The sequence below is a fragment of the Sipha flava genome, unplaced genomic scaffold (assembly GCF_003268045.1).
Source record: "Sipha flava isolate LNK unplaced genomic scaffold, YSA_version1 83_pilon_pilon, whole genome shotgun sequence".
Classification (NCBI taxonomy): Eukaryota; Metazoa; Arthropoda; class Insecta; order Hemiptera; family Aphididae; genus Sipha; species Sipha flava.
In genome coordinates, this window is record NW_020273625.1 from 559536 (window position 1) to 569911 (window position 10376).

The window sequence follows — 10376 nt, forward strand, 5'->3', positions numbered from 1 at the left end:
ACTGGACTATGAGTGTAGTAGAGATTTCGTACGCGGAAGGAGAAAGAGACAGTTGGGCGGAGTGCGAGACCGAGGATAAATTTTTAGCCGGTCCGATAGATGTACCATTCGATTAAGGAGCGCAGAAACAGAAATAGAAAAACGAGGAATTCGTTTTTTTTTTTGCACTGTACGGTCGTCATAAGTCCTGCGCCGTGATAAGTCAAACGGAAGCGCGAGCTCTCCGTTTTATCTTGTTCCGTATCCAAAGTAAACTCATTGCGCATACCACATGACGACGACGATGATGATGATGATGATGTTTTGGTTTTCAGGAGCGATCTTCGAGCAAGGATCCGATGAAGTGCAGACCGCGTTCAAATTGGCCGTGTTCAAACACAACCAGAACAACACCGAGAGAAGATTCGAATTGCAAGCGTACGTGGACGTTATCAAAACGGCAGATGCTTTCAAGTTGTCCAAACTTAGTAAGTTTTTATTTCCATTTTGTTCGCAAGGCATTGGCATCCGAGCGGTGTAGTTCATCGAAACGGGAACATTTGTGTACGTGACGAAACCCGAAACAAACGTCAATTGTATACGATTGGTGTGGGTTAGTTATTGATAATTCGTGTTCAATCGAATATTCAACATTTCGGTATTCATCAATGCAAGTCTCGTAAGGCTAATGGTTCTTTTGTACACGTTACGGTTCTTACGGTTCTACGTATTTACATCAGTTAAACTTTGAAATGTATTTATAAAACGTTTTAACGTCGGTTTTATAATGACATGTTTTATAAAGTCGAAAGTATTTCTCATTATAATTCTATAATCCATGCAGTTATAAAAGGTTATTAGTGGAATAAGTGTTGATTTTAAAACACCTAATACTTTAACCGATTCAAATTTTCTTAAACAAAATATTGAAATCGATATTTTATTATTTTGTTGTTTAAACAAATAGAAACGATTAAAACAATTTTAGTTTTGACTAATGACTTGGAATATTAAATTATAACAACGTGAAAATTTCGATTGGGTCGGTAAAATATCTGTAATGATTAAAATAATATCTAAAAATACTGATTTACGCACTAAATAAAAATGTATTCACAATATACAGCTTTTTTTAAACTATTTCTGAGAATTCAAACATGAAGTATTCTTTAGCTTTTTGTCTTGTTTCAAAGTACAATATAGTCAATCATAAATATTAATTAAGCTGATTTTATGTAAACAATTGAAAAGGTATAATTGATGGATAAATAACTATCCGAGCGTGAATAATTGTTATGGAAATTTGCTTTAACAGAAAATTAAATTGAAATTAACCGTGAAAGGAAGTGAAATGCTCTACAATAATGTTTCCTCTTAAACTCAATTATTCCCATTCTAGCGTTTAATTGCTTTTTAAACCTTACAATTGTGGTACACAAATATAATATTTCGGGTACAGTCTGGAGTTGAGATGAAAAATCCTAAATTATAATGAAGAATGGTTGCAGATTATGACGATAATGAAGGAGTAACGTTCGGTCAGTGACGTGTTATAGTACAGTATTGAGGACTATGTTTTTCATGGTGTCGTTTAATTCTTAATCGAAAATATTGGGTCTCATATGAAATTACTATATAATTATAGGAAAATGTTCAGTTAATTCTTTCGAAAACAAAAAAACAACATAATACGGTGGTGAGAAAACATATTTTCATAAAATAATGCAAAAAAATAATAAAATATAAATAAAAATCCGTCTTAATACGTCAAATTAACGAAGTGATTTAAAATTATTTGCAACTGATCTGTAATAGTGTTGGTAACTATTATTCTTGGCAAGTGGGGACCTCATCGAAACGAGAACGTTAAGATAAGGCAGGAAATTTCAATGTTACTGAAAAGCGTTTCTCCGTGGCAAGTGTGTAAAAGTTTCGTTGTTCACTTGCTTTGAAAATCGCCGGAAAAATAGTATTGTGATAAAATCTATAAATGTACCCGTTGAATACAATTTTTCGAAATTATCCATGTCTTTGGTACGGTGTGTTCCAGCGTTTTGGACCTGCACGTTCGCAGTGCTCTCGACATGAACATACTACTGATTGCTTCCTCCCCCCTCCAATCAGTGTATATTTATAGTAATTGGTCCCCCCGACCTAGTTAACTTTCGGTGATGATTATCACTCTTAAGAGCGTCGACTGATTTCTCGTTTGTTTTCTTTGTCGATCGAAACATAGATCCAAAAGGTTTGCATGCTATTATAACACTGAACCGTGGAACACTCGGAAACATAATAATATCAGAAAAATAAAATGTCGTTAAATCGTTTCGTGCGAAGGTTCCGATCAATCCGGGATTGATAAATTTAAAAATAAATAAATAAAACTTTCAAACAATAGTATTTCATAATATATTTGGTGTCGGGTTAATGTTTTGGTTCTTATGTCTGAATACATGGTAATAATACCTCAATAACTTAACGGTTTCGACAACTTATTGGGAGGAGGAAAGTCCGATTTATAGTTATCTCGTTCACGTTGTTCGTTTTTCACAACCCAACTCAAATATTATTTATATTGTTTTCTCTCTGGTCACAAATCATCATGATTTCACCATAACTTACGTAAAAAAAAAAAAAATATATATATATATTATTAGACAATAATTCATCGTTTATGACAACCAAAGAACTACGGTGAAGGTGTCAATTACAGAAACATAAGCACATATAAGGACATTTATTTTTATCGGACTATAGACCTAAATCATTTGTTTACAAATACAGCTCACGTCATGTTTAATAAAATTCATATTGATGGCATATCAGATGGGTATTTTGAATTGATAAATTGTAATGATTTAGTTCATAAACTTAGGTCATCGCGGTGTTCCCTTTTTTTTCCAAAATCCATAATTGTTTTATTCGTTTTTATAAAATATATTGGCGACAGTTTCGAGTATATAAGATTAATATCAAAAAAAAAAAAAAAAATAAAATAATATCATTATTGTAAAGTGATTCAAATAATAATAAAATTATATGTGCAATATTTCAAGTACAATATTGATATTCAGTAATTCTAATGAAACGTAACCATACGAAAGAACCGTAGGAAATATGCAGAAATCAACTACGCTCTCATTTAAACTTCCTCTTAAATACGTCACTGCAAGAATGATAGGGTAAAAATTCCAATAATATCATTCGATACCTCAGTGGTCATCGTAAAAGCAAAAATTATTCTTAAAACATACGTATTTTCACTTTATTCGTACCAAGCGAAAAATGAAATTTGTAATCGCCGATCGACGTGTCTGGTAATATACAAGCCATGTAAATCGTGTAAAACGATGTATCGAAATTCAGATGATATTCAGCAATTTTTTTTTTTTTGTTTTCAGCTCCAATACCGATCGTAGTAAATACTTTTTCGGCGTTTCTTCCCGTTCTCGTTTGATCAGAAATTTAAAACATCTATACAACACACGTTACACACGTCAGTTTCCCCTCATTTACCGTAAACAAACTTTTTATTTTTGCGTATATATATATATATATATAAATACATATAATGTATAAACACAACACATTTTCCTTTTAACATGTAATGCGTGTGGTAGGAGCGAAACACTCGGGACTTCCATATCCGGTGGTTGTATTTTTATTTATTTTTTTTGTTCAAAAACAAAAAAGTAGAGTCATTTCAAGTGAACGACACGGAGCGAAGAAGTTTCACACAAGGACTTAATATTCTCTAGACAATGCGCATGTTTGGTTAAATTTATTTTATCGACTATTATATCATATAATGTATATATATATATATATATATATATGTGTGTATGTGTGTGTGTGTGTGTGTGTGTATGTGTACGAGTTTTTGAGAAAAAATAATAAGCGTATAATACACTGCGTTGTGTATGTACAGTACACTTTCCAAAGCACTTCTCTTCCCAACGACAAAGTCGTAAATAAGATCGAAAGCGAAATCGGCAGTCCGTTTCGCGGATCCTCACGTCGAGCGCACCGCTATACGAATTCGTGGTTTTCGTCTCGTTGATATGCCGCGACCCGGAGTCGCAACAAGACACGATTTCGTTCGTTGTCACGATCGAAACAACGTAATAACTGTTTGTCCGGTTCTACGATTATTTTTCCCGGTGAATTTCGTTATCCGATCACGCGGCCATTGCGAATTGGTAAGTTCCCGTCGACCGCAACGCAACGGTCATGCACGTCAGGATCTATACGACCAACGCGTGCGGTTCGTACGACAATGTGTTGTTACGGAACGTTTCTCGTCGGGTCGATAGCCGTCCCGTGTTGGTCACTGATTCAAGTGCCCCTCCTCTCAAAACGCAACATATGGTCCAGAAAATTATTAAAATATTTATTTTTTTTTCGTGACCAATAACGTTCCAATAGAACGGACAGAAGAAAAAAACCAACTTATAATATATAGATTTTATTGCGCGCTGCTCAGGAGTAAATTCTTTTGCAATAAGCACTTCGAGAAAGATGATTGGAAACAGTCTGGAAAACCTTAACTGATGGCGTCAAAGTCGAACACGAACGAGTTTTCAGAAGAACGCTGTAAAAAACGAGTCCTTTCAGATTTAAAATTGAAACTGTTTATATTTTCGCAGTACATTACTTTAAGTTAAGCCCGTAAAGTGTCTCGAACACATATTAAAAAGTAAAAACACTTAAAAATAGAGTTTCATTTTTAATCAACGTTATAACTTTATTTTCTTCTTCCTCGTAAACACTTAATCATTTACACTTTAATTATATGAAGTTATAAAAAAAAATCGCCGATTTAACCTATGGATAAAATAAATCAATGCATACAAAACTTCAATAAATCATAACGTGTATACAATATTTTTTACGTAAATATTTTAATTGTTTTATATTCGTATATATATATCTTACATAATAATAATTAAGAGCAATAATATTATAATTATTATAAAAATAAAATGGTACACAGTTACCTATAACTGCCAAAAGTCTTTTGAAAAATATATATAAATAAAAATAAATTAAACCGTATGCCATAAGATTTTTTTTTTTTTTTTGTATATATTTAAATGATCAAATTATTAAATCAGAAATGAATTTTATGTGATCGTATACATTCAATGAATAAAACAAACATTTGAACTAAAATCAATTTATCTCGATATTCTAGTTGGTACAATTCACATTACAATAAATACGTTTGAATGTGAATCGCCCCGGACTATAATTATTAATTTAAATTATATCCACGAGTTCAACGACCATACATTCGAGTAAATATGAAAAGAAACGTAGTTTATTTTTTAACTAAACTAATGATACTCGTAGATAAAAATAACTATACGCCCATAAGCACATCGAAATCTCAAATAATTTGCGAGTCGGTGTGTCGAAAAAGTTGATCAATGTTGTACAATTATATTTATACAGTCCTAAAGGTTAAACGAGTTTTACTAACGAATCGTAAACAGACTTTTAAAACTGGTAAAATTGACTGAATTAAAAATATATACGCTCGTATACGAGCAAATCCGCAACACGTTATGCCGTTATCGATTTCAAATTATTATGATAGGTAAACACGGTATTAATTCATCCGAATCGGTTCTAGTTCTTGTTTCTAGTAATCGTCGATTGACCAAGCATCTCGCGCGTTATATTATCGTTATTTCTGTCATCGTTTTTAATCCGTCGTGATACGCAAGAATGTCAAGTTGATGTATCGTCGTAGAATGGACGACTTAATCCAGTTAAAATTAACCCATTTTCAAAAGTACATAAGATTACACGTCATATAACATCATAAATAAAAAAATAAAAAAAAAGTTATTGAACGTTTTCAACACTTGACCTCAAACGTAAAACAAGTTCCCCCTACCATCAAAAAAAAAAAAAAAAACATTATTGTTCGGTCTTCACAGATTGTTCTTCGGTTCGATAGGTCCTCAAAAAATGTTCGACGCGAACCAAAGACGTTTACGTTTCAAAGAAACCAAACCGCCGAACCTACAGCTGCCCGCCACTTCGCGCTTACAAAAATATCGGGAAACACGTTGCGCTCTCGCGTGAACGATCGTTGTGACACCTAACCTAACCTAACCTATCCTAACCTAACCTAACCCGCGGCGGCCGACAACACCGCGTCGGTGCGAAAAAATCTGAACAGGGTCAACGGTACCGCGATAACCGGGCGTGTGTGCACGTGTCGAACACGCATGGGCCAGTAGCCCCGGGCTATATGATACGGCCCGACGGTAGTATTCGAAAAACACGTAGAAATCCGGAAAACGAAAAAACCGTCTTGTAATAATAATCGTTAACGCAGACGGTATCGCGACCCAATAGTTTTCCGAACCGTGTGGGGCGACGCGCTGAACAGGCAGGATTGCGACGAAAACGTTCGCGCGAGAAAACGCGAGTTGGGTCCCGAGCTATTTAATCGCTTAAAATAAACACGAGTTGGGTCCGCGATGTTATTCGATAACACTCGAATTGAGCCCGTAGTAATTTCCGGCTATAAGAGTAGTCTTAATAATAATCGGTAATATTTTATCTTACAATCTTATAATCATATTGTAGTTTGTCAGTATATCGGCACGTGTCAAGGCTAAAAGTCCATCTAATAAAATATAAAATGTAAAAAGTATAGCTCGTTTTTTTTGTCGTTATATTACATACAAAAATTAAATTATAGATGTCATGTCAAGCGAAATAGCTAAAAAAAAATTATCATTAAAGACGGATTAAAATTTCGCTTGCACAAAATGTTGCGGAATGATGTACAACGTTGGAAGTGTTATCTTAATACCTGTAAGTGTTTTTTTAAAACCATCTTGTACTTAAGACGTAATAGAGAAATGAAACGTGCATAATCACCAAAAAAATGTGATGAGAAGGTTTTGAATAGACAAAAGTTAAGTAACTCGGTTAAAAGAAAAGCACAAGACGATATTTCTACACGACATTCAAAGATCATTAGATCTGAGTTGAAAAACAGCGATATACTCTCGATAGATACTAATGATTCGAAATTAATAAAAAACAACATCTAGGCTAGTACTAATAGGCTAGAATATATCGGGACCCAGCTCGTGCACTCTATAAAATATACTGGGACCCAACTCATGTACTCCATAAAATACGTCCGGACTCAATTCATGCTGTTTTTTGAAATCTGGGACCCAACTCGAGCGTGTCCGTTCGCGCGACCACTACATCCGCGCGTTGCGTACACACGTCACGATATCATGGCGGTACGGGGCGTTCGTCCCGTCCGGAAATCGATTGCGTCTCGTTTTCCGTTTAGGCCCTCCTCACACGGGGATACTCAAAATAAACTGCAATCGTCTGGGTACCAGGAGACTGGGCGACTAGGCAACTACAGTTGCCGGTCATCTTCACACACGGTATACTAAATTTTTGTTTCTAGTTTTTTAAACCAGTGTCACCCTACCATTTCGACAGTACAGTTCAGTTTTTCGTATTATACGTGTACATTGATATTTATGCAGTAAATAAATCAAAATAAATACATTTTTTATAATGTCTGGTAGTGATTCGGGTAGCGACGAAGAAATCATTATTTATCGTTACTATAAACACCACTTGAACAAACGCAGAAGAAAACGTTGGATCAATCCTTATAGCTCGGGATACTTTTCTGTTTGTTGCACAAATTTTGTATTAAAATTTTGATTGATTTTATATTATTTTATTATGCACGAAATAAAAATTACCAAGCAACTCGATCGACCAAAGTACCGAGGAGACCGGCATGCCTAGTCGCCTAGTCTCCCACTACCGGTAGTAACCTAACCTAACCTAGGCGATTGCAGTTTCTTTTGAGTATCCCCGTGTGAGGAGGGCCTTAGTCGCCGTCGCGACCGGTGTTTATCACTCGGACCAGGGTCGCGGCTTCCAAACGACATTTCCAGCGAATCGCCTCGTCGTCGCATGCAAAACGCGTGCTTTGGCGCGTTCATCGAACGCGGTTATATGTTCTCGACGAAAAAAATAATCGTTTACGTGTCGTTTCGCATTGCGTTTCGTTTGCGCGCTATGGGTGTACACGTTTTTGGATACACCGCAATATGGAAATATTCCGGCGCGGAGAGGTTATTTAATTTTGTGTACGAAATTTGAAAGATTTAACTCAAAGGAGCAAAAATACCAACGTCTTTTTATTCATTTTTTTTTTTTTTTTTTTTTTTAATAAACATGCAACGTAAAAATGTAAGAGTTTTCCTTAAAACTTCCGAAAAATTCTTAAAGCGATCTCTTTCAAACCATAATATACAAGATATACTGTATAGAATACCAAACTTTTGAACGATTCGCCAACCAGAAATTGTTGAACCGACGCATTCCTCGTTCCGCTCAGAGTTGAAATATATGTTTACTTCCCGTCCGCGGTTTAATTTCACCGATTCGTATACATTGAATAATGCTCGTGTCGTATTATATTTGACTATTTTTACCGAACCCTGTATTCAATAATCTCCCATACCGGTTATATTTAAAATTGATTTGCGTTCAAAATGTTAACAGTACACAAATATTTTGTTGTTTACATGTTTATTGATATTTCGATTTTGCCACCGGAAATGAACATGAGAAGTTTTGCATTAGTTTGATACATTCACGGTAATTATAGGTATCAGATAAATTGTAAAAGCTATTGGGAAAAAAAATCCAGTGATTATCAAATTTAACGTTTCTATGATTACATATTGAAAACTTAACGTTTTTAACGTCTCAACAATTGTTTTTATATTTGATCAATTTTGTGTTTGATCACCATGACAAAAGGTTTTAATCGTATTTCTTTTTTTGATTTTTTCCTTTTTTGAGTGTTTAACTATTTACATACGTACGTCGTTTATGTAATATAGCATTTGTAATATGTTAATGGAAACAAATTTTGTCCGAAATCGTCAAAAATACGATAAAACATACGAAGTTCAATTATTATACACAATCATCAATATGTTCTGGATCGTTGCTCTCGTCTGCGGGCTGCCAACATTGCTCCGAACCGAACAGCTTCCGAGCAAACATGCGATACCGTCGACCGTTAACGGGACTGCGATTAAGGGTTTCGCCATAGACAGACCTAGTAGAGGTGATTGGTTCGACAACGGCAGTATTGCACCGGACAACACGAGGATGGCTAAGAAGAACAATACTGCTAAGAATACGTACAATTCGTATCCACGCGGCCACCGTCTAAAATGCACGTATATTCATGATAAAGTTATTATTCTTAATAGTATTCGGTAGTCAATGTTTTAAAGGACAAAAAAAAAAACAAAAATAAAGTAAGGATAGAAAATGATTTATCATAATATAGAAATCGATTTTGACGAAACCGTCTCGTTGTAATTACACACGTCTTTCCCCACGAATACGTAATACTTCATCCGTGAATAATAACGCACAAAATTTTCAGAGGACGAGTTAAATATATTGTTTCTTCAATTAATTAGTTTCCATTGCTATGGAACGTTCGCATTTATTTTTATATCTATTGCAACGACCGTAAACAGGAAACACGATTTAAAACAATTTGATCAGATGCATTCAAATACGAACCACGTATGAAATTCTTTACATACAGGTGTTGTTGTCGTTGCGTGGTTAGAGTTTTGACGTGAAACCCAAAACTCGATCCGATATCTTACTCTCTCTCTGACCGATGTAAAAGAAAAAAACGGCACGCAAGATAACAATACCGATAAGAACTATGCGACATATCGATCATTGTAATGCATTTCCTGTACAACATTTGAAATTGATAACCGTGCGGTAAACACGTTGGCCGGATCGATTGTAAAAAGCGAAGAGTGTAATTTTCATTACAACCAGAGCTCGGGTCCCGTAGCATTCGGTTATTGTTGTAGACTGCAAAGAAAATAAGAACAATGATAAATCGAGCGGAGTAGGCTATAAAATTCGTGTTTAGTACAAGGGGAAACGACCCGAGGGTTTCCGATCCGAAATCGCGGGTAGCACGTAGTCGCGCGGTTTCGAAATCGTTTTTTTTTTTTTTTCGCGGCGCTTGTTTCCCGCTCGGTCCGTCCGTCGATTGATTTTTTTCGAATTTTCCGAGTGTAACAATAAACGAACGCCGCGAGTGTGCACTTCCGATGCCTTCCCGGGTCGCGTTTCGACACCCCGTCCGGAGGCGACAGCATCCGAGCCGCGCCAATGCACCCCGGAGACGGGTGCGTTGGCGGTCGACCCGAGCCGGGTTGTACTCACGAACGCGTTCGGTTTCGCAGGCGTCGTCCCCGGAACGGGCAGCGGACGCTCGACCGCGTACCGGAGACCGCGGCCACGACGGTCCCGGCGAAAGCGATGGACGGCGGACGTTG

At 36.0% G+C, this 10376-nt stretch overlaps 1 protein-coding gene across 1 annotated transcript in view; it reads left to right on the plus strand.

The window, feature by feature from the left end:
- Positions 1 to 319: 319 nt before the first annotated feature.
- Positions 320 to 10376, plus strand: part of LOC112693261 (glutamate receptor 1-like) — a 167063-nt gene continuing 157006 nt past the window's right edge. The window contains exon 1 of the mRNA XM_025568250.1: positions 320 to 467. The gene's annotated coding sequence lies outside the window, so the exon portion shown is untranslated. The remainder of the gene's footprint in view (positions 468 to 10376) is intronic.